Consider the following 21,362-nt stretch of genomic DNA (forward strand, 5'->3'; position numbering starts at 1 on the left):
ATCTATATACACTATAAGACAATTTGTTGCTGCTTCCTTGAATGGCAGTCCATTTCCTTACTTACTAAAAAAAAAAAAAACACACAATAATATTTAGAAAAATCACTACATATATTTGCTGCCTATTATTCAGATTTTGGGCAGTCCATTTCGCATCATTTTGCCACATCACCTGTACCACACTCACAATTCTCCATTGACCATTTATCTGCCCTCATTGGTGTTTGGCACTCCTTTATATTATGGCTCATACACTGCCCTCTTTAATTTTTTACAGTCCCATCTTTTATTTCGCTTGTAGCATTTACCCTTTCTTTTCAGTAAATTTCTCCATACATCTTTACATTTACAGTACATTCGGTAATCTGAAACTCACATAAGTACATTAGCACACTGTCATTGGTATACATACATTTACAAAGATTAATTACATTTGGAATAAATTAGTTTCAGCATAAGATACAGTATATTTAACGCAAATTGCTCTCTGAGAGTACTTAGGTCACTCACTCCTAGGAACATACAGTTTCAGGACCACAACATTTCTTACACCTTAAGGTCTCTTGGATTTTGGGTAGATCAGGTAGTAAGCATTATCGTGTGGAATGTTCTGTATTATATACGGTCCATTACAAATGCATTTAAATTTGGAAATTTCATGGTTCAGTTCAGTAGACTTTTCGTGAGTTTTTAAAAGAACATAATCCCCAATTTTAAATTTTGAAACTTTCAGATTTTTATCATGTCTTTTAGACCTAGATTCAGCTTTTTTGTTTTGCCTTTTTTCTGACTAATTCTTTCTTTTGACTCAACCCCAAACTTGTACAAGGTGGAAATTCTAGTTTTTCCTCAATTAAACTTTTACTTCTGCTGCCTAACAAAATTTCTTCCGGTGGGAACCCAGTAGTTTCATGATGTAAGGTGTTCATGACATTCTCAAAATCCGATATAAATCTACCCCAGGCTCTATGGTTATGACTGCAGTACGTTCTACACAATCTTCCTATTTCTCGCATGTACCTTTCAACCGGGTTGCTAGCAGGATGGTAGGCTGCGATATATTTAACCTCCACACCATTTTGCTCCATTCCTTCTTTCCAAATTTTGGATATGACCTGGGGACCATTGTCAGATAGTACTGCCTTGGGTTTTCCGATGGTTCTGAAGTATTCGACCATCCTACTAAATACAGCTTTTGCTGTTGCTTTTTTCAAGGGGTATAATTTCACAAACTTTGAGAATACTTCCAAAATTACTAAAATATATGCCCAATTTCCCGAAGTCTTTGGGAGGGGACCATACAGATCTACTGATAATAATTCTAGGGTGTCTTCAGGTAATGTACTTTGCATTGGACCTCTACTAGTTCTGTTCGGTACTTTGGCCCTTTGACAGACATCACACGATTTAATTCGTTCTTTTACCTTCTTACTGACACTACCAGCAATCACTACTACATTATTCAATTTATCCAAACATTTCTTTGGCCCGCTACGCCCCAATGCTAAATGAAAATAATCTATGACATCAGTATCAAACTGGTGTGGCCAACATACTCTCCATTCCTCAGTGACTAAATCTTTCCTCCTATATAAAATGTCTTTAAAATTTTTGTAATATTTCTTAATTTGAGGATACTGCACATTGTCAAAATTTACCTTCACAGATTTCCATGTCGGATCCTCATTCTGATGGCATCTCATATTTTTACATATTTGCTCAATTTTCCTTTTTCCTGAAACCTCTTTCATATACCTGATCTGAAAAGTACCCTCTTCACCATTTTCATTGGGCACTTCACTCATACCATTAGGCAATCGAGATAAAGCATCTGCCACATAATTCTCAGTACCCTCAACATAGCAAATCTCGTAATCAAATTGTTGCAGGTACAAAGCCCAACGAGTTAGCCTGCCATTAAGTAAACGACAATCTTTAAGAAAAGTTAAAGATTTGTGGTCAGTATGTATGATGAGCTTATGGCCCCACAGATAATTTCTGAATTTCTTTAACCCCCATATAATGGCTAAAGCTTCCTTTTCCGATATAGTGTAGTTTCTCTCGTATTTTGTTAGAGCTCTACTTGCAAAAGCGATAGTCCTGTGTTCGATTTCTTTGCCCTCACAGATTTCTTGGAAAACTTCTATACCAATTCCATAAGCACTGCTGTCAGTACTCATATGGAAAGGTTTTGACAGTATGGGGTGATGCAAAATATTGTCATTCAAAAGTTCCCTTTTTAAATTTTCAAAATCTCTCATGCACCCTTCAGGCCACACAAAAGCACTATTTTTCTTAAGTAGGTTATTCAAATGAGGACTATTAAAAACTTGCCCCTTGACGAATTTTCTATAGAACCCACATAAACCTAAAAAGGCTTTCAACTGTTTTCTATTTCTAGGAGCTGGACACCCTGCTATTGCACTTAACTTTTCCGGGTCCTTGCCAATACCGGTCTTAGTAATAATGTGCCCCAGAAACTTTATTTCCGACTTCACAAATTCACATTTCTTCCACTTAAGTGTCATGCCCCCTGCTTGTAGAGCAACAAAAACTTTCGGCAATAATTCACAATGCTCTTGCCATTCTTCTGTAGCAATCAGTAAATCATCTACATAAATGGTTAGCCGGGAACTCAATTCTCTCTCTAATACAAAGTCCAGAGCCCTAATAAATACTGCCACAGAAGTGCTAAGCCCAAATGGCACTACTTTATACTGATAGCATTTCCCGGCGAATAGAAAGGCGGTATATTTACGGGATTCTTTAGTCAATGGGATTTACCAGTATCCGGCGGTCATGTCCGGACTGGTTAAATACTTCACGTTATAAAATTTTTGGAGCATTTCGTCCAGATTTTCAGGTCTATCTATTTCCTTCTTTACAATTTTGTTCAAAGTCCTGGCGTCAATAACTACTCTTACTCCCCCATCCCTTTTGTTTACGATGATAAGGGGACTATATATTCGCTGCTACTCGGTTCGATTCACCCCATTCTATCATTTTATCTATTTCCACTTGCACAGCCTGCCTCTTTGCTATGGGTACCGAAAACATTCTTACAAAGAAAGGTTTATGCTCTATTATCTCAATCTGGTATTCGAAGTTCTTAACTAGGCCAGGTTTGTCCGAAAATACGGTGCTATTACTTTCTAAAATACCAAGCAATTCTGTTTTCTGATCAGGAGATATCTCCTTCAAATTTTCCACAATTTCTTTAAAATTGTGCCCCTGATTGTCACTCTCATCTATTAATCTCTGGACATGGTACACCTCATACATGTTTGTCAAACCATCATTCCCTTGGTCGATCTCCAACAATAAGGAATCAATTTCTGAATCGAACACCTTCCCATTTTCCTCAAATTTTAATTCCAAATTCATAGATGCATTATTAATTTTGATCACTTCCTGGCTACAATCAATAATAACCTTTTCTTTATCTAACCAATCTATTCCCAGAATCATTTCAGTACTCAAGTCTGGCACAACCAAAAAATCGTGTTCAAATTTTTGTCCTTTTATACTAAATTCAACCAAAATCTGGTTCTTTACCGGCTTGCTAGTCTTGCCCGTAGCACCAACAATTTTTACACCCGTCACTGACATAATTACTAGTCCAGGCTTATCACAAATGTGTTCGAAAAACGACTGGGAGATTGCACTTATCTGAGATCCAGTATCAAGAAGTACTTGCAATTTCACATTATAAATTTCAACTGGTATTACAGTTTGTTTAACCGTCGAATGTTTTTCATTATTGTGGTCTTCCTTAAGCAAATCCGGGTCGACGATAACATCGTCCCAAGATATGCTTTTAACATTCACCTCACCTATATCTGGCGGTTTCTTTGGTTCCGGGAGTTCAAAGTCATTAATTACTTGAACTCTTTGTAAAATAGACCCTGAGTCGTCAGGTGGCTCTTTCTTTCTTTGTTCAGTCTCAACATCTGGGTCTTGTTTTGAAATTTCATCATCAATATATACAATATCGCAATTAACTGTATTTCCATTATTTCCACTATTACCGAAATATTCGTCATCTGAACTATCGTCAGAATCCGGCCATTCTGGATCGCTTTCAGGTTCTAACATAAAAGCTTTTCTGAGACAGGCACTAAGTTCTCCCTCTGCATTTTCGTCAGGTATTAATTTTAATTCAATATCCTCTTTTGGCGAAACGGCCTCATTATCAGCTTTACTCACATCCACTGTTACTTCATATTTAGTGTAATCCTCGTGGATCTCAATTACTTTTAGGTAATCACCTGCCTCTTCCCCACGGTGCATTTCGGTAGCAGCTAGTACTGTTGGCGGATTGTTAACAGAAGTTACTTCCTCGTCAATGCTAAGGATTTCATCCTCCAATTCCTTCCTATCTTTAACCTTCGTCCTATCGGCAGCACGCGTACTTTGCGCGGTGCTATTCACTCTCTCCTCTTCAAACTGGGGCCAGTCACCTTATCGACGTCCCTACTATCTCCTTTTTCACTAATTAACTTCCTTGCTTCATACTCCTTCTTAAAATCCTCCCACTCACATTGCTTTAGGCCCTTGTACAGATCGTCGATCTGCACACGCCAATTACTTACTTCCGCTAATTCATTCTCGCCTTTTATTTTATTGCTAACACTGCTAACCGCACCTCTCTGTGTATCCACAGTTTCATCTATTATTTCCTTCGCCACGGAATTACCACTCATAATGTATTCACCAGCTCTTACAGCAACGTTCATATCTAATGCTGCCGCATTGCTAGCGGCTTCTCTCTGAACAGCTGTTCTGCTAGGCTGGGCCGTTGCCCTCTGATGCTCCACTCGCCCGTTAACAAGTATTGCTCTGCGCGGCAAAGATGAGTCATTCGCGCTCGCACCTGACGCTTGTTTCGCAACATGTTGCGTCGTTCCACGCCTGTCTCTAACCTGTCTCATAACTTTACTGTCAGTTCGGTAACTTTTCTTAAATTGGGGCCGGTATGTACTGTCCGCTTCCGTTTGGCCCGCAACGTTCGCGGAAATCAGTTTCCCGCGTCGTTATTATTTTGCGCGGTGTACCCTCTACCGCGACCTGAATAACTCCCTCTTCCTCTGCCTCTACCTCTCTGTATCATATTGACGCGAAATCCATCGCCGTCATTTCTCTCGTCATTATTACGATTATTTCGGGTACCAAAATTTTGATAATTGGCACGACTTTCGCGCCAGTGGTCTTCGTCTTCGACCCTTTCGAGAAATGCTTGGAAGCTGCGATGATTGCTTCCCACGTATCTCTTTGAATCTTCTGGAAGCTTTTTATATAGCTCCCAGATGATTTCTGAATCGGATCTTCTTCCTCTCAAATGCGTCAACTTCCGGTACCAATATTCGCAGAAATCTTTCAAAGAATTCCTGCCCCTGTTATCATGAAGTTTGGCCATGATAAACTCGCTCCACAAATGATCCTGTTTTTGTTCGGACCAATATTCTTCCGTAAACTTTTGCTTAAATTCTGCGAACGTCATTCGTTCGGTATTTAAATTCATTCCTCAGCGCTTAGCGTCACCTGCTAAGGCGCTAATTATTACGTTTATCTTTTCCTGATCAGACAAGTGTTCAGGAAATATCCTCTCGCAATTTTTGATGAAATCTAACGGATGCCATGCGTTATGTTTCTTGGAGGGATCGAAGCGTTCCTCACCTTCTAACAGCTTCGTAATTGGTGTGCCATTACAAACAACACCAGGTCTATCTTTAATTTTACTCTCAAGATCGAAAATTTTGCCTTGAATTTTCGAAGTATTTTGTTCACATTTTTGTACACATCCGGTAACTTTCTCACCTAAATCTCTTTCAGTGTCTGAAACTGCCTTTTTCAACTGTGAGATTCCGTGTTGACATTAGTTTACGATCTCAGTTTTAAGACCGAAAACTTTTTCGTCTACTTTTGTTTCAACCAGAGGCTCTACTTTCTCTTGGATGTTGAGAATTTCAACATCAAACCTACTGTTAATGTTGTCAATTTCCCCCTGCATAGTATCCATATTTTTATTAATAGTGTCAATTTCAAACTTCATAGTATTTACTACAGAGCTTAAATTACCCACTTTTTGTTCTACCTGTTCTATTTGTTTACTAATTTTAATTCCTTGTTCTTCGACCTAGGCTTTAATCTGATCATTCTGTGTTTTGAGCTGATGGCTCTGTGTTTTAAGCTGCTCGTCAACGTGTGTTTTAAGCTGACTAACCTGACTACTAACTTGTTTTTGAAGCTGATCATTCTGTGTTTTGAGCTGCTCAGCAACGTGTGTTTTAAGCTGATTATTCTGCCCTGCAATTTGTTTGGATAATTGTTCAAATAAATCGTTCATGCTTAAAATTTTCACACTGTTTTGTTCTACGGAATCGGTGTGTTCCGATCCTACTTCAAAATTTTCTTTCGATTCTTTCTTTATCTGTGGAGAATCAAACATGTCAGTGGATTCGTTCACGTACCCACTATCATCTACAAAGTCATCCTCTACTTCCTGTTTTATCCCTTGCTGTGTTCGATGCACTCTCGACATTTCAATCTGTTCGTTAACATGTTCGTGGTATTGTATGTACGCCAATTGTCTACCACTAACGCCATCTGTTATCTGGCCGCGTACACTCCTGTCATTGCCATGCGCATCTTCCATTACGTTCGGCACATCTACCGTGTCTACTTTCCTGTCCATACTGAATGCAAATTACACCACACCACTGTACTTCACGTTCACTGCTGTTTACTTTACTAAATGTTATTGCAATTCGTGCCACTGAACATCCACTGTTCGGTATTCACATTAATTTGTGACCGACAAAAACTGAACAACGTCCTGTCACGGTCGCCACTTGTAACGTCTACACTACTGCGTACGCATTCGGGACGACGACGGTTCAATCCCGTCTCCAGCCATCCTGATTTAGGTTTTCCGTGATTTCCCTAAATTGTTTCAGGCAAATGCTGGGATGGTTCCTTTGAAAGGGCACAGCCGATTTCCTTCCCAACCCTTCCCTAACCCGAGCTTGCACTCCGTCTCTAATGACCTCGTTGTCGACGGGACGTTAAACACTAACCACCATCAACCACCACTACTGCGTACGGTACTTATTAAAGCCTGTACTATGGTAAGTTGACGGGCTTCACCTTAGAAGAAAGGATTTTGGTATATATGTTGACCGCGTGTACCAGAATGGAGGCAAAATCAGACTTTCACCCACTCAGTAACAAGAATGATACGTCAAGCAAGCCTGAAGTGCAACTACACGTTATGACGGACAAGAAACAACACAGCAGATGCTACCAATTTGTTAATAAAACGGTCGCCAGCCTAATTAGGCATTAACTGAGTTTCTTCCCTGTACAAGCTGCTGTACTTTCATACAAAACAACACGTAATAACACTGCATAATTTGGTAACTTTTAGAACCAGAAAATATACTGAACTGATAATTTCACTTACTGTACTAATATGGACAAGCCATAAATACACAACAATACACTATAATGTTTACTACAAACTTCGTACTGTCTACTGATCTGATTAAAATCGGGCATAGGTTACCCTAGAAACAGCACTTTCGAAACACACATACAATGTCAATTTTGAAAAAGGTAAAACACAAATAAATTTTGATTTTTATATTGACTTTGACTTTGCTGGTCAAATCAGTTCAGTACACTTCAGAATTTAAATGAATAGAAAAGAAAAGTGTGGAGGGGGGGGGGGGGACATGAAACTGTTATGATCACTGTATTGAAATTTTTTGACTATTGAACTCATTAAGCACTCAAGATTTCCAATATATGAGTTACTACTCTTTTTGTCTTATTACCTGCTCATTTAACTACTATTATTTTTGTCTCAAATTAACTAAACTTCATTACTAAACCAATTTCAACATTATCTTCCAACTTTGTCAGACCTATATTCTTTACTTATTGATTCATTAACAATAAAGTTCTTTAAACAATTTTCTAACACAGATAGGTCTGCAGGTAATTATTATTAACATAAACTTTAAATCTTCATCTCGGGACACTCGGCTTGCACAACATGCGGAAAGGACCCTGTCTAGGTTAGTGATGAGGGTAATTAAATGATAGGGCAGTTCTGGTAAAAGTTAAGTTGTTATTGAACATTAAGGAACAAAAATAACACTGGTCCACACGAATACAGTACTAAAAAGTTCAACCTTTTCGTATCGATGCGGCGGTTGGCGGGCGGCGAGATGGCGAGGCGCAGAGCACACATACAATCACAGCTATGGCTCTTGATGTATCGGCACTTTACTTCTTCATAGCGTCGCAATAATTTTCCATTTAGTGCCTATGTAATATAGCCATGCTGTATAGTCGTCGGAAACGGCACATCCGAGGCTCAATGAAATCACGTTTTCCAGGAGAGCCTCCTCGATCCAGAACGTGTTGCTCAGACCAACGCCCAACTCCGACTACTACTGCTGAACCCGTTATGCCGTGCGAGTGTGCATTTTCCCGCGCTCGCCTGCCATCCACCTTTTACCGCTCCCCTACAGACAGGGTATTCACCAAAGGTTTTGCATTCTACATATCCTAATACATTGCCTACATATGGACCAGGCGCACAATTACAATTTTAAACATGTTACAATAGATTCAACATGGGTTACACTTCAATTCTGTTATAGCATTGCTTGAAATTTGACATAAATATTAATATTCACATCGAAAGTTGCTTATAGTTTCTTTAACATAATGACACGAAAAGAAAAAGAAATGAAATCAAAACATTGCTTACACTAATTTATCGAAAATCAGAAAAAAAATTTATTGTATGTACAGTTGTTGTTGTTACAACCCGACCGGCAGAGCTGGAGGGCCCCTCGAATCATTCCACTGACCTCCACTGCTTACAGTGCTAATACATTGTCACAGCAGTAAGATAGCAGTGAATCGGAAAAGCACATGGAAGAGTTGGAAAGTCGCATAAGTAAGGTAGAAAACCAAGCATACAAAGTCGGAGAACATATTGAATTGCTGAGATTTGAATACACACAGCAAATAATTGAGGAATTATGGTACAAGTGCTACCCTCAGACGAAGAGGTTAGTGCATGATGTAAGTAAAAGTAGCATTAACAGGAAAGAGCAGGGATGTGGAGTACCAAGTATGGTTGGATTTTATATGTGAAGTCAATACAATGGAGCGGAATTTCTTGATTGTAACAAATCTCTCCATACCAGAGATTTTAGAAATGGACTTTATGCAGACATATCATGCAGTGATGGACCTAGGTAGAGGTGAGATTATCTTACAGAAGGACAATGAAATACACATATTTTGAAGAACATGAAGTATGAAAACAACTGTTGCAGAACTATTCAAAACTGAGTGTCGAGTTTTAGGACCAAATAACAGGATACAGAAAAGGGAGGTGAAAGTAAGAATAGTATTTTCGATCTGACCTTTGGAAAACGGAAGACGAAATTAGGAGACGAATCGCAAAAAAGATGAAAGGGATACAGGAGGTTCAGACCCTCAGAACCAGCAAATATGGAGGAAGACACCATATTAGCAAATCTAAACTTTTTTAGAGAATGACGCAATAATTGGAGCAAAGCCCTTGGGGTGATGAAGAATGTTAGGATCGGGTAACTTAGTCAGCCAAATGTGTGGTCATTCATGTGGTACTGCTTGAGTGGAAGTAGACGGTGGGGTGCGGAAAGATGAGACCAGCTTGGGAGTATAATACGTGACCTTGTGTATCTGATAAAAGTAGTAATGATATATAAGAATGAGAACTTGTAGGATTTTAAGACCACAAAGGAGGGCAGATGTTACGGTAAGGGAGGCGATAGAGACGACTGATATATAGGAATGCGAATTACTCAGGTAGGCAGAGGAATATTGGTGTAGGAAGTAATAGGCGACTGTGTGTATCGACGCCAATTTATCTTTATGACGTGATATATGAGGTGAAGTAGAATGGCCCACATCCAGAGTGCGTGTGGTGAATTGTTGATATATTATAGGAAGGAGGGACGAAGCAGTTTATAGTGCACTTCTGGTACTGAAGTAATTGTCGAAGCTAGGGAAGAAGTATTTTGCCTTAAAAGTAGCCGAGCGAAGTGAAGGCTTCACAATAAGTGGACTTACAGTAAGGTGCTCGAATGAACGTCTGACCAAAGCTGTAAAACCAGAATACAATGTTAGTTCTTTGCGGGGGCCGCCGGTGCATCCCGACTCCTGGGAACCTGTGCAGTCCAGTGAACAGGGGATGGCGGACGGTGTGTGTTTCGCGATCGAAAGATTTTTAACTGTGTAATTACGCGTGATGTGTGTTTCATGATGGTATTCCTTGTGTGAAAGGAATAAAAAGAAAGGCAACCGATTTAATTACTTCTTACAAGACCTCCAGCTTTCCAAACAGCAGAGAATGATGAGCGAGAGAAATCCGACTTCTGCCAACTGATTTTTTGTTTTATAAATAAATAATATACCTTTAAATTTCCCTCACGAGATCCTTCCTCTCTTCTGCAGAGCCGCCGATTTCCAGGTAGAGGAGGGGACACAGAGAGGGGTGGGGGAGAGGGGAGGGGGGGAGGGGAAGTAGTGTGGAGGGGGGGAGTCGATTTCATGAAAATTTTTTAAATAAATAAATAACGTACATATTCCACACACTGCCTTGAATCCTATAAATTGTTTAAATAAACAATATACATACATTGTCTAAATTGTTTAAAGAATATTCCATACACTGTGAACGATGTCTAGCTAAATTCCTTAACTAAAGATATAAAATATATTCCACATGCTGCTATAATTAATGAAACAATATTGTACACATTGTCTAAACTGTTTAAACAATATTGTAAACACTTCTATCGAATTCTCTCCAAAAGATCTATCAGCTGAGCCTTTTTCCCACAAATTTCTGGGACAGAGGATGGGGTGAGGATGTTTACCAGAGAGGGAGAGGTTAATTAATCGATATATTTAATTAAGTATTCAATCAAATTGATAAGAATGAGATGGTCTATTCCAGTAACTCAGACCTGAAAGTGTAACTGATGCAGCGAGCGTAGGGGGTGGGTTAGAATTTCCTAGGAGGTGGGGTGGTGGAGGGGATAGTGGTGGGGGTACATTACGTTAAGGATCTGTCAATGAAAAGGAAGGATCCTTTTAGCAGAACAATAGGTTAACGCCCTGTCAATGAAAGGAGAACAATAGGTTAAGTACCTGACAATCGAAGGACAACAATAGGTTTGCCCGTGAGTGCATATCCGCCCCTAATGTAGGCAACTCGCACTAAGTAGTTGTGCCACAACTCAGTTTGTCCCCCTACTATGGTATACTGTGAAGTACACATGTAAGGTAACCAGAAAAAATTTTGTCATTCTACCACAGTGGTAGGCTATGGAGTGCTATGGATGGCACAGAGCTGGTACCCAGAGGCCATTTCATTTTCCACAATGAATGCTGTGCCACTCATAAACTTGGCGAAAGAATGATGGTCGTAAAAAGATTCTTAACCAAAAGCGACCACAGACAGTATGACGCCATGCCACTGACAATCGCTTTCAAACCAGATGGTAACTGTGCTGTTACTGAAATGAAGGATCATTGCAACCAGTTTCCCAGTGAATATTGGGAAGGGAACATTCTGCAATGGCGATCTGGAGGCTGGCGTCTCGCAAAAGGTCACCACACACAGAGACACGTAAAGCTGCACGTCTTCAACGGACCAAACAACTAGTACACTGGATATTACGTAACTGGAGGCATGCGGTGTGATACAAAGAGTCACGGTTTTGCTGGTTTCCAAATGATGCAAGGATCGAATTCACCGGCGACCCAAAGAGGTGTTAATCCAGCTGAGTGTGGAGGGTGTAGTTTAGGATGAGGGTGGTCCTATGATGTGCTGGTGGTGGTTTTCGTACCATGACTTGGGCTCACACATGCATGTTATCATTAACATGAACCAAGGTGTTTACTTCAACATTCTCGGTGGCCAAATGTTGTACTGTCCTGTACATCTTCAATGATGATTGTGCTGTGGATCGTCTGGTGTTGCAAGATGATAATAGCTTCGTTGGCAGGGCTGGTTGAAAGTATACGTTCCCTGACTGACGAACACCTAGCACTCCATCGCACCTCATTGTCCTCCTAAATCCCACATGTAAAATTCCTGGGACTAAATGGAACAGCCGGCCGCGGTGGTCTAGCGGTTCTAGGCGCACAGTCCGGAACCGCGCGACTGCTACGGTCGCAGGTTCGAATCCTGCCTCGGGCATGGATGTGTGTGATGTCCTTAGGTTAGTTAGGTTTAAGTAGTTCTAAGTTCTAGGGGACTGATGACCACAGATGTTAAGTCCCATAGTGCTCAGAGTCATTTGAACAATTTTGAACTAAATGGAACAGCAGATGAAATATAGACATCAACACCAGTAGTTTACGGGATAGATCATCAGTGAGTATCTCCAACTGGATTCAAAAATCGTGAGATTGGACACAGAGGACCTATATTTTGGCCAACCCCTTCCCCGCGTTTGATGCCTGTAGGCGTTTTTCTTTGGGGAAAGGTGAAAGGCACTGTTTATAAGAACATATCAGCTACACACGATGCTGTGCAATGAAGTATTACTGCCGCAGACAGCTCCGGCATGCCCTCTGAAACCCTAGCAGGTGTGCAGCAGTCTTACATATCAGATTGGAAGCGTGCATTGCGCTGTCGGTTGTCATTTTTAAAACAGTCTGTGATGGTCTACTATCCCGTTGCTGGTCAGAATCAGTATAAGTAGAGTATGTAGTGTACGCACGTGTGTTTTTTTTGTGTGTCCTAAGACAGGTATTATACAAGTGTCAGTTCAGGAACTTCTCAAAATACGATTTGTCGTAAACGACTCGAACTAGAATCCTGCAACAAACACCACTGACATTCTAATTTACCCTACTTTTAGTTTGTTAATGTCAATTAGAAGTGTTCCTTTTTTAAAAAGCATATATTTGCACAAAAAATACGCTTTTTAAGTATTATTACAATCATTTAATAAGCTAACAATACGCGTCCCTGACTGACTATTGGGCAACGGAAAATCCACGATGGCTGCGACAAATGGAATATCAGCGACCTTGGCGGGTTAATGTATGGTGCGGCATTGTGGGAGGAAGGATAATTGGCCCCCGTTTTGTCGACGGCAGTCTCAATGGTGTAATGTATGCTGATGTATGTCACTGCATGACAGACTGGCGATGTACTTCCTACATAATGGATGTCCGGCACATAGCACACGCGCGGTTGAAGCGGTAGTGAATAGCATATTTCATGACAGGTGGTTACTATCGTGATCCATCGACAACGCCTGACAACATGCGTCAGCGCATTGTCAATTCATGTGCGAACATTGCGGAAGGCGAAGTACTCGCCGTTGAGAGGAATGTCGTTACACGCATTGCCAAATGCATTGAGGTTGACGGAAATCACATTGAACATTTATTGCATTAATGTGGTATTTACAGGTAATCACGCTGTATCAGCATGCGTTCTCAGAAATGATACATTCACAAAGGTACAGTCGTGCTCAAAAGTATCCTAACGACCTGAATTGCATTTCGCCTGATTCACATGCAACCCACATAACGCAGCTGTCTAGCAGGTCCTCTAATCGCTCCTTGGTACAGTCGTTTGACTATTGAAAATGGCTCCAACAAGTCACCACTTGTATCGCAATAATTCAAGATATAAAGTAATACCACGATACTACAAATATCAGGGAACACCTTAAGACAGATAAGACTGTCCTTAAGGCTTGTAAGCTCACATTTATTGCAATAAATGACATACCTGAAATGTTACCACTCTCATTATTACGTCAGATAGGTAATGCACAAAATAGGTCGTCGTATTCATGATTTCCTCTTCAAAGTAACATACCGTACTTGTTATTTAACACAAAATGACATTAAAAATTTAAGTTATTCACGAGCAGCTAGTTGAGAATATGTATGAACTTCAAATGACACGACGAACCGTCTAGTTCTGCATATGGATTCAAACTCAGGTCATGCAGACTAAGCAAAGATTTCGTGACTGACGGAAACTAACAGTCATTCCTGACTAGGCATACAGAGAGTGATATATCTCGATTTTAGACAGTATCAGTTAGCAAATACCAACTTTAAATTACATAACGTAAACATTTTTAACGGACGCGAATTCCTACTCAGCACCTATTGTTCCTGTTAACGAACTACGTGAGATGTTAAATATTGCTTCTTCACAAGTAACTTACTTGAAATGCCGTGATGTAAAACTTTGTGTTGGACAGGGATTCGAACCCAGAACCTAATCCCATTGTTGTCGAAGCACAATCAACTGTGACATATCGGATGTTCTCGGCAGTAGCTAGATGTTTTAACTGAAATGACGAGACAAAACATAAATTTTTTCCTTCCCAGGACTCCAACACAGAACCTATCGCTGTTATATATTAGAGAAAATGAACGTTAAATATAGGTTTGTTGCACCAGCAGCGACATGTGAGCATGTCTGAACTAGAAATAATATGACGAAGAGTTCATTACTGACTGGGAATCGAACCCCACACATACCGTTGTTGACTACACACAAAGAGACGTCAGCTACAGAATTTTTCTCCACCAGCAGCTCGGAATAGCATCCTTGAACTTAGAGTGAACTCTCAAATAGTTCTGTGTCTCACTGGGAGTCGAAAACGTCAGATATCGTTAGTGTTGACAACGAATGAAAATACATTAAAAATCGAAATTATTATCAACCAGCAGATAGGTGATCTCATGCTAGAGCCTGATGATACATAACGAAATCTTTAGTGCCGGGCCAGGATTCGAACCCATTCACGCACAATATGTGGATATGTTGATGAACCTGGAGTTTTGAACAAACAACAAACTGTAGCCGAGCTGTATTGTCACGAAGGGATCAAATTCGGCGTTAAGGGCGGTCTGAGTTCCATTCCCAGTTCAGAACCAATTTTATCGACATACAGAAGCTCAGATAAAAGATGGAATAAGTGTCCTGTGACTCTACATAGCGTTTGTTTTGTCACTAGAAATAAATAACTAGTATAAGAAAGGTTACTGGTCATAGAGTTTCTACATGTCGCCACTCAAGACTTTATTGTGTCTCAACATAACGTCTACTTGGTAGAGAAGGAATATCATTTTTAATGTGAATTTCAGACCACAATGCTATCATATCTTCTTCACTTGGTGTAGCCAGAAGAGAATGGAATCTGTATCGCCCTATTAAAAATCATGGCCAGAAGTTGGAATCGAACCCAGACCATCACCATAGGAACCTATCATCAATCCAACAGACCAACAAAACATGTGCTGTATGACGCATTTTCCTTTCATAACACCGTAGCGGCACACTCGATGAGAATTCTGACACACAGGCTCCCTGTAGTGGTTTGCAGCATGTTCAGTACATTCATTTACTTGGATGACCGAATCGTCATGAAGTAGCTGGCTCGGCTACCCTGTGCATACATTCGTCTCTATTTTGTAATCACCGAAATAAAATCACGTAACTGCCACCTACACAGAACTGCCAACAGTGTAGGATGCAGAAATTTAAAGAGGAAGTGTTCCTTTCCATTTGAGCTACTCTATTGCGCTATCTGTTAGTTGAAAACGTCGTGCAGTGCAAAAGAAAAGCTGTAACTGTCTGTCTCTCAGAAGTCTAGATCCGCCCATATGCATTATCCCACAGCACTGTGGTATGCTGAGGTTCTAGAGCAACTATTATTGACTTCTGGAGGTGCTGTAGGTTGATGATAGCTAGTAGCGTCACAGTAAGTGTCACGCACTGTAGATAAGATGTCGCGAGTTCCATTTCATTCGCTGCTACATTTTTTACAACGCAATTCTGCTGTCTGCTGAAGTTACCAATTTAATGGAGCTTTGAACATAATTACCTTCACTTCTCAACACAAAATACCTGCATGTGGAAAAAGGGCTAACTTATGCGACATTTTGTTCTTTTCAGGTTTAATAGACGGCCAGGCAGCAGATGCATCTGGAAGCTTTTGTATTATGTATGGGGAGATCGCATCGTGCCAAAATAGTCAGAAAAGTATTTTCTACATTATCTGTCGTCTGGTAGTGGCATTTTACTCTTCTTCAAACCTTGTTTGACAGCTTTAACTCAGAACAAGTTTTCTACATGCATGTAATCAATAAACTGCATGTGCAATGTCAGACTGTTATAGATCACATCGGAGAATTCTCATATATCGTTGATGATTAATTTCTCTCTCATGTTTAGTATTGTTTTAACAACACTAAAAGAAACCTGTATTAAAAGAAATGAAATAAAACTACCTACGATAACCTTACGACGAAAATCTGTTTTGATAAAACTGAGTATCTGTACACAAGCGTGCCTCTATCGGCACGAATTAGTAAAATACTACTCACTTAGATTTCGATTGAGTCTGTGTTTAATTGATATGCTGTGTCATACTCAACAGGTATGCAAATGTGGCATTTCATAAATGAAGTTATGTATTCCTAGAGACCCAAAATTTGTTTGTCAGCAGTGGAACGAGTAGTTCCCTGTTGTGCAGCATTGTGTTCTTCACCATAGCACTATGAGCTGAAAGTATTATCTTGCGATTTCCTTATCGATGTTTGATCTGACTGCTTGTAGCTCTTTCACAGAAGGGATAAAAACGTTACATTCAGCGAGACTGGAACCGCGAACCATAACAGACGCTTTTTCACAGGTCAGCACGTTACCACATAGCTGGCGAAGAAGTATGTGTCTTAGCTTCCTCTTACGAGACCAATAGTGGCTAGAACTGGTAAACCGCTATTTGAAGGACGAGATTAGTTACGATTTCCACGCACGACGACTTTCCTGGACTGAAAACCGTAAATTTACAATATTTTGTTACACCTGAAGCGATAATAACTCAGATTATTCAATGGAAATGACAGAAAAAATCAAGTGAATTTCGAGGCTTAATTCCGTGCACACTGGGAAGTAACTCGTCGATCACAGAGTTGCCAAATATACCTTGCCTTGTTGCCAAATCTCAGTTACAATACTAGCAGGAAGAAGACGAACCGATGTGATCCTACAGCGGGCTGGGAAGTGACCACAGCTGGCATTTCAAAGACGCGCTTGCGACGGCCTGGAATACATAATGCGTCTGACTCTCATTTCTGTAGCCAGGTTTAGGGACTGGAGCGTAGTTACTAATAACACTCAGAACTGACTGCAAACTGAACGTAAGAAACTCATTCACAGACGTTTTCGTGCCTCACCGATAGTCGAGCAGACCAAACAAATAAAAATAGAAAAAGAATGTGTGTGCGTGTGTGTGTGTGAGAGAGAGAGAGGGAGAAGAGAGAGAGAGAGAGAGAGAGAGAGAGAGAGAGAGAGAGAGAGAGAGAGAAATAAAGATAAAGAAGAATGAGAGAGAGGGTAAAAAATTATTGTAAAGAAATTGAATACCGGTATGTAAAGAAATGTATCATTAAAATAACACATTCCACATCATTATGAAGTGTCGTATTCATGATCTATGGAACAAGTATTAATCCAATCTAATCTAATCAATTATATTGCTGACTAGCCGTTAAGAGTCATGAATTACCGAAATTTTCGCCAATATCAGTAACCGAATCTAAACTTGAAAAAAAAAGACCACAGTTCTTGTAATAAACTGGGACTCCTATCAAGGCCCTTTCATCCCTGCTAACTAACCACGAAAGATGTCTGATATACCTCCATTCAGAAGTAACAAAGTGTGTATGCATTTAAAGATGAAGTGCATAATGTGAAGTTCTGTGACGGAGGTACGAACCCAAAACGTAATCGGATTGTTAACTAAGTAAAATCAAAAGTTACGTATTGGTTTTTCTTATCAGCTGCTAGGTGTTTGAATCTAAAATAAGGATACAAATATTCGTGCCTGAGCGACAATCGAACCGCACTCCTATCGTTCTTCTTTATCGTCCACGAATACAGCCTAAGTATCAATTGCTTATTCACCAACAGTAAGATGTGTGCGTGTTTGACCAGAAATTCTTGGCAGCACATGAACAGATATTAAAAATGCACGTTAATTTTCACTAGCAGGTCGGTGTGCACGTGATAGGGCTTGAAATGAAATTATGAATATTTTTGTACTGGATCAGGAATCGGACCCACATACTTACCTTTGGAGGTGACCTAGAGAAGATTGCAGTCTTGGAAAAAGGAACGGAATGATTGAACATTCCTGTTCAGAGAGATTCAGATCCTCGAAAGAGGAGATACGAATTCATAGTCCAGCACCAAATTTTTCAACATCTCTAGTTCAATCAAGTACAAGTAAAATAAGAGCCCTGTTCCTTTAAATGGCTATCGGTTCATCAAATAAAATAAAATTTTGTTATGTAAGTAAGTTTACTGGCGACAGTATTTCTGTTTACAGTGACATCCGCCTACGTCACTTCCCAAAGCAAACCGGCTCTGTCCAGTTGGGAATGAAGGAACGTGATGTTTAACGCAGATTCTGGATTATAACGTCTTTCTCTTGAGGTTAGCAGAGGTAAAGTAAATCTGTTTGTGCCTCTTAAAAGTAAATGCTTGTACCCACGCATTGCACTAGTGATAGTTCGTTCCACCAGACCACGTTTCCCAGCCCCAGGAGTGCGCTGTAAAGGATGTGTGCTTAGCTTACAAAATTAGTCACGGTGGAAAAAATGCGAGTCTATTAAATGTTAAATGGTTAAGTAGAAGGAAGCTTCTGACGCGGGGGTTATGCTGTTCTCACGTCAGCATTATGTAGAGACTCTTCTAGGCATCATAACCTCGATGTGAAGCCATTTTGAAATTTTCACTAATTTAGGAAATATCTTAGTTCGAGAAAATCCTCTGTGAAGTGTGAAGTTACCGGATAATTCAATTATTACCGTACTTATTACTATCATTTTCATCATACTACTGCCGGAACACATGTGCTTGAAGATCATTTAATGCCTTTTGGTCATTATGGAAGTAGTTGCCCAAGAACAGGTTCTTTCGCTGTCTACGGAATGCTTCTCATGTTAATATCAAACATCAGCAATTACTCGTAGATTACATTAAAACTAAAGTAATTGATGAAGACGTTACTTGATAACAAAAACGCGCTGCCTGTCTTCATTTACTTGCGGCTAGAAATGGCTGTCGAATACTGCCAAACCAAAAGCCAAGGGATCTTACTGCCTTCCGAAATACGTCGCTGTCAGTTCTTCCATATGATTTCGTCGACGTGACATGTTACAAGTTGAGTATGACAGAGAATGTATTAGAAAATCAATTGTATTCCTTTCCAATAAACAGAAAGATTTTCATTCTAAGCTATCCAAGTTCAAAATTTTCGGAGTATTAGTTCAAATTTAATAATCGCTTCTATAATGTAGGAAACTATTTCACAGTTGCAAATCCGCATCCGACTCATTGTCCTTACAGGTAGTCGCTGACCATAAATTCTACCTCAGAGTGACACCAGAGTAACCTAATGTAGCGAAGACTGTTTCCCAGTGCTCTTTCTCATCGGAAAATATGCAATTCACTCATTGGGCTCCATTAGTACACTGTAACAGTAATTTCTGTGTGTATGCAATGCATACGAATTGTAGACTTCAGTGGTGCTCTCTCTTCCACTTCTGTATACAATATGACTGACCTAAACGGGCCCTTTATCATTAAAGGCCATGGGCGGTGCAACATCATACTGACAACAGTAATGTGCTTATACTGACCACCTCACTGTTCGTTTTACCTGATTTTGTAATCATTTAAATAAAACAACATGACCCTCCAGTGGGAGACATTGCGTCCCCCTTTTCCTCGTGTGAAATTTGTCAGTAAGCGTTTTGCCTTCCAACCAGCGAAATGCGGCAGAGTACGGCCGGTAAACGATTCACAAACCACGATCTAGTGCCGTTAAAACGATTTTCTTAAACAGTGGCGTAGCTGAAGTAATTTACTTTCTTCTTAAATCGTCTTATGCAGCAACGTTCACAGATATCAAATAGGAAAAGCTCATTATCCTGGTACGAAGGTTGTAAAATAAACTTCCCACAGTTTGTGCCAGGTTGATATTTTCGTCTGATAGCACTGCTTAAGTATTTTGTCTACGAGGTATCACAAGTAGTACTCCTGTGGCTGTGGGAACCATTGGCTGAAAATGAGTTTAACACCAGTGGGTACAGCACTGCTAAATATTCAAAATGATTATCAACCTAAGTCTGAGTTCATCCACAAACTGAGGCGTATTTATAATATTGAAGCTAGACTGTGTGTCGTTGCCTTCCTTGAGTGGCCATCGGAAGGCCTTTACACACACGTAGATGAAGGTAATCCCAAAAGTAAGGACTCCTAAGAGACACGCATGATCCAACGCAGGCACAAAGGAGAGATCCTTAATTTTAATGCTAAGCCAAAACCACAGTAGTACCTGCATAGTGGCAAAGTGATAAAGAGCAGGAGAACGGATGCGAAGGTCTCAGGTTGAATCCGTCGTTAGGCCCACGATTTTTATGTGCCATTTTACACCTACTTTCCGAGAGGCAGTGTTTGTTGATGTGAAAAATGCCGAGTTGCACTGTAGTCCGAAAGCCACGTTAAGCTGTAGGTTCCCCTATTAACTGGCTAGGTAAGTCAACTCAAAGGTCGGAGGGGAGCAACGGCATACCACCTCCAACAAGACCGTGCCTGTTAAAGCACTGTGTTGTTCAAACCACTCTTCCGACTGATGACTGCTTTACTTTCTATGGGTTCTTAAGTTAATGATCTTCGGGTTATTAACATTTTTATGCTTTCGTGCTGTAGCTTTGATACCAGTAAATGTAAGGAACCGGCCGAGCACTGTCACCGTTCGAGTTGTCAAGGTGGTAGACGACGATGCTGTCGACCCCAGTTACAGTCTTGATCATCGCTATGTTTCATTCGAACACCTCCATGTGACTTTCTGCGTATGTCAAGGTATACTTTTATACACATAGTACGCATCCAAATTTTTTTTCTGATAGAGCTGTATTTATCAACATGAATCAGATACGTTTTCTGTGCAATATATCGGACAACATGTCAGTGCAGCGAGATTTCGTTTGTGTGATGCGCGTCGTACAAGAAATATTTGTGTTTTGCTTGCTTCTGTGATAGGTTTCACCCAACTGAATGCGAGAAGTTCACGAATAGACTGTCAATAACTGGAATTACGCAATAATACACTTAAAAGTTGTATTTTTGCATTACGTATCCCAGTGAAAATAACAGTAAACAGGTTATATGCCTACTTGCTTATTATTCGCCCTTCTCGATGCTTTCCTCAAAAAATAAAAACAAAAATAAAAAA

This window comes from Schistocerca americana, chromosome 1 (assembly GCF_021461395.2).
Source record: "Schistocerca americana isolate TAMUIC-IGC-003095 chromosome 1, iqSchAmer2.1, whole genome shotgun sequence".
Taxonomy (NCBI): domain Eukaryota; kingdom Metazoa; phylum Arthropoda; class Insecta; order Orthoptera; family Acrididae; genus Schistocerca; species Schistocerca americana.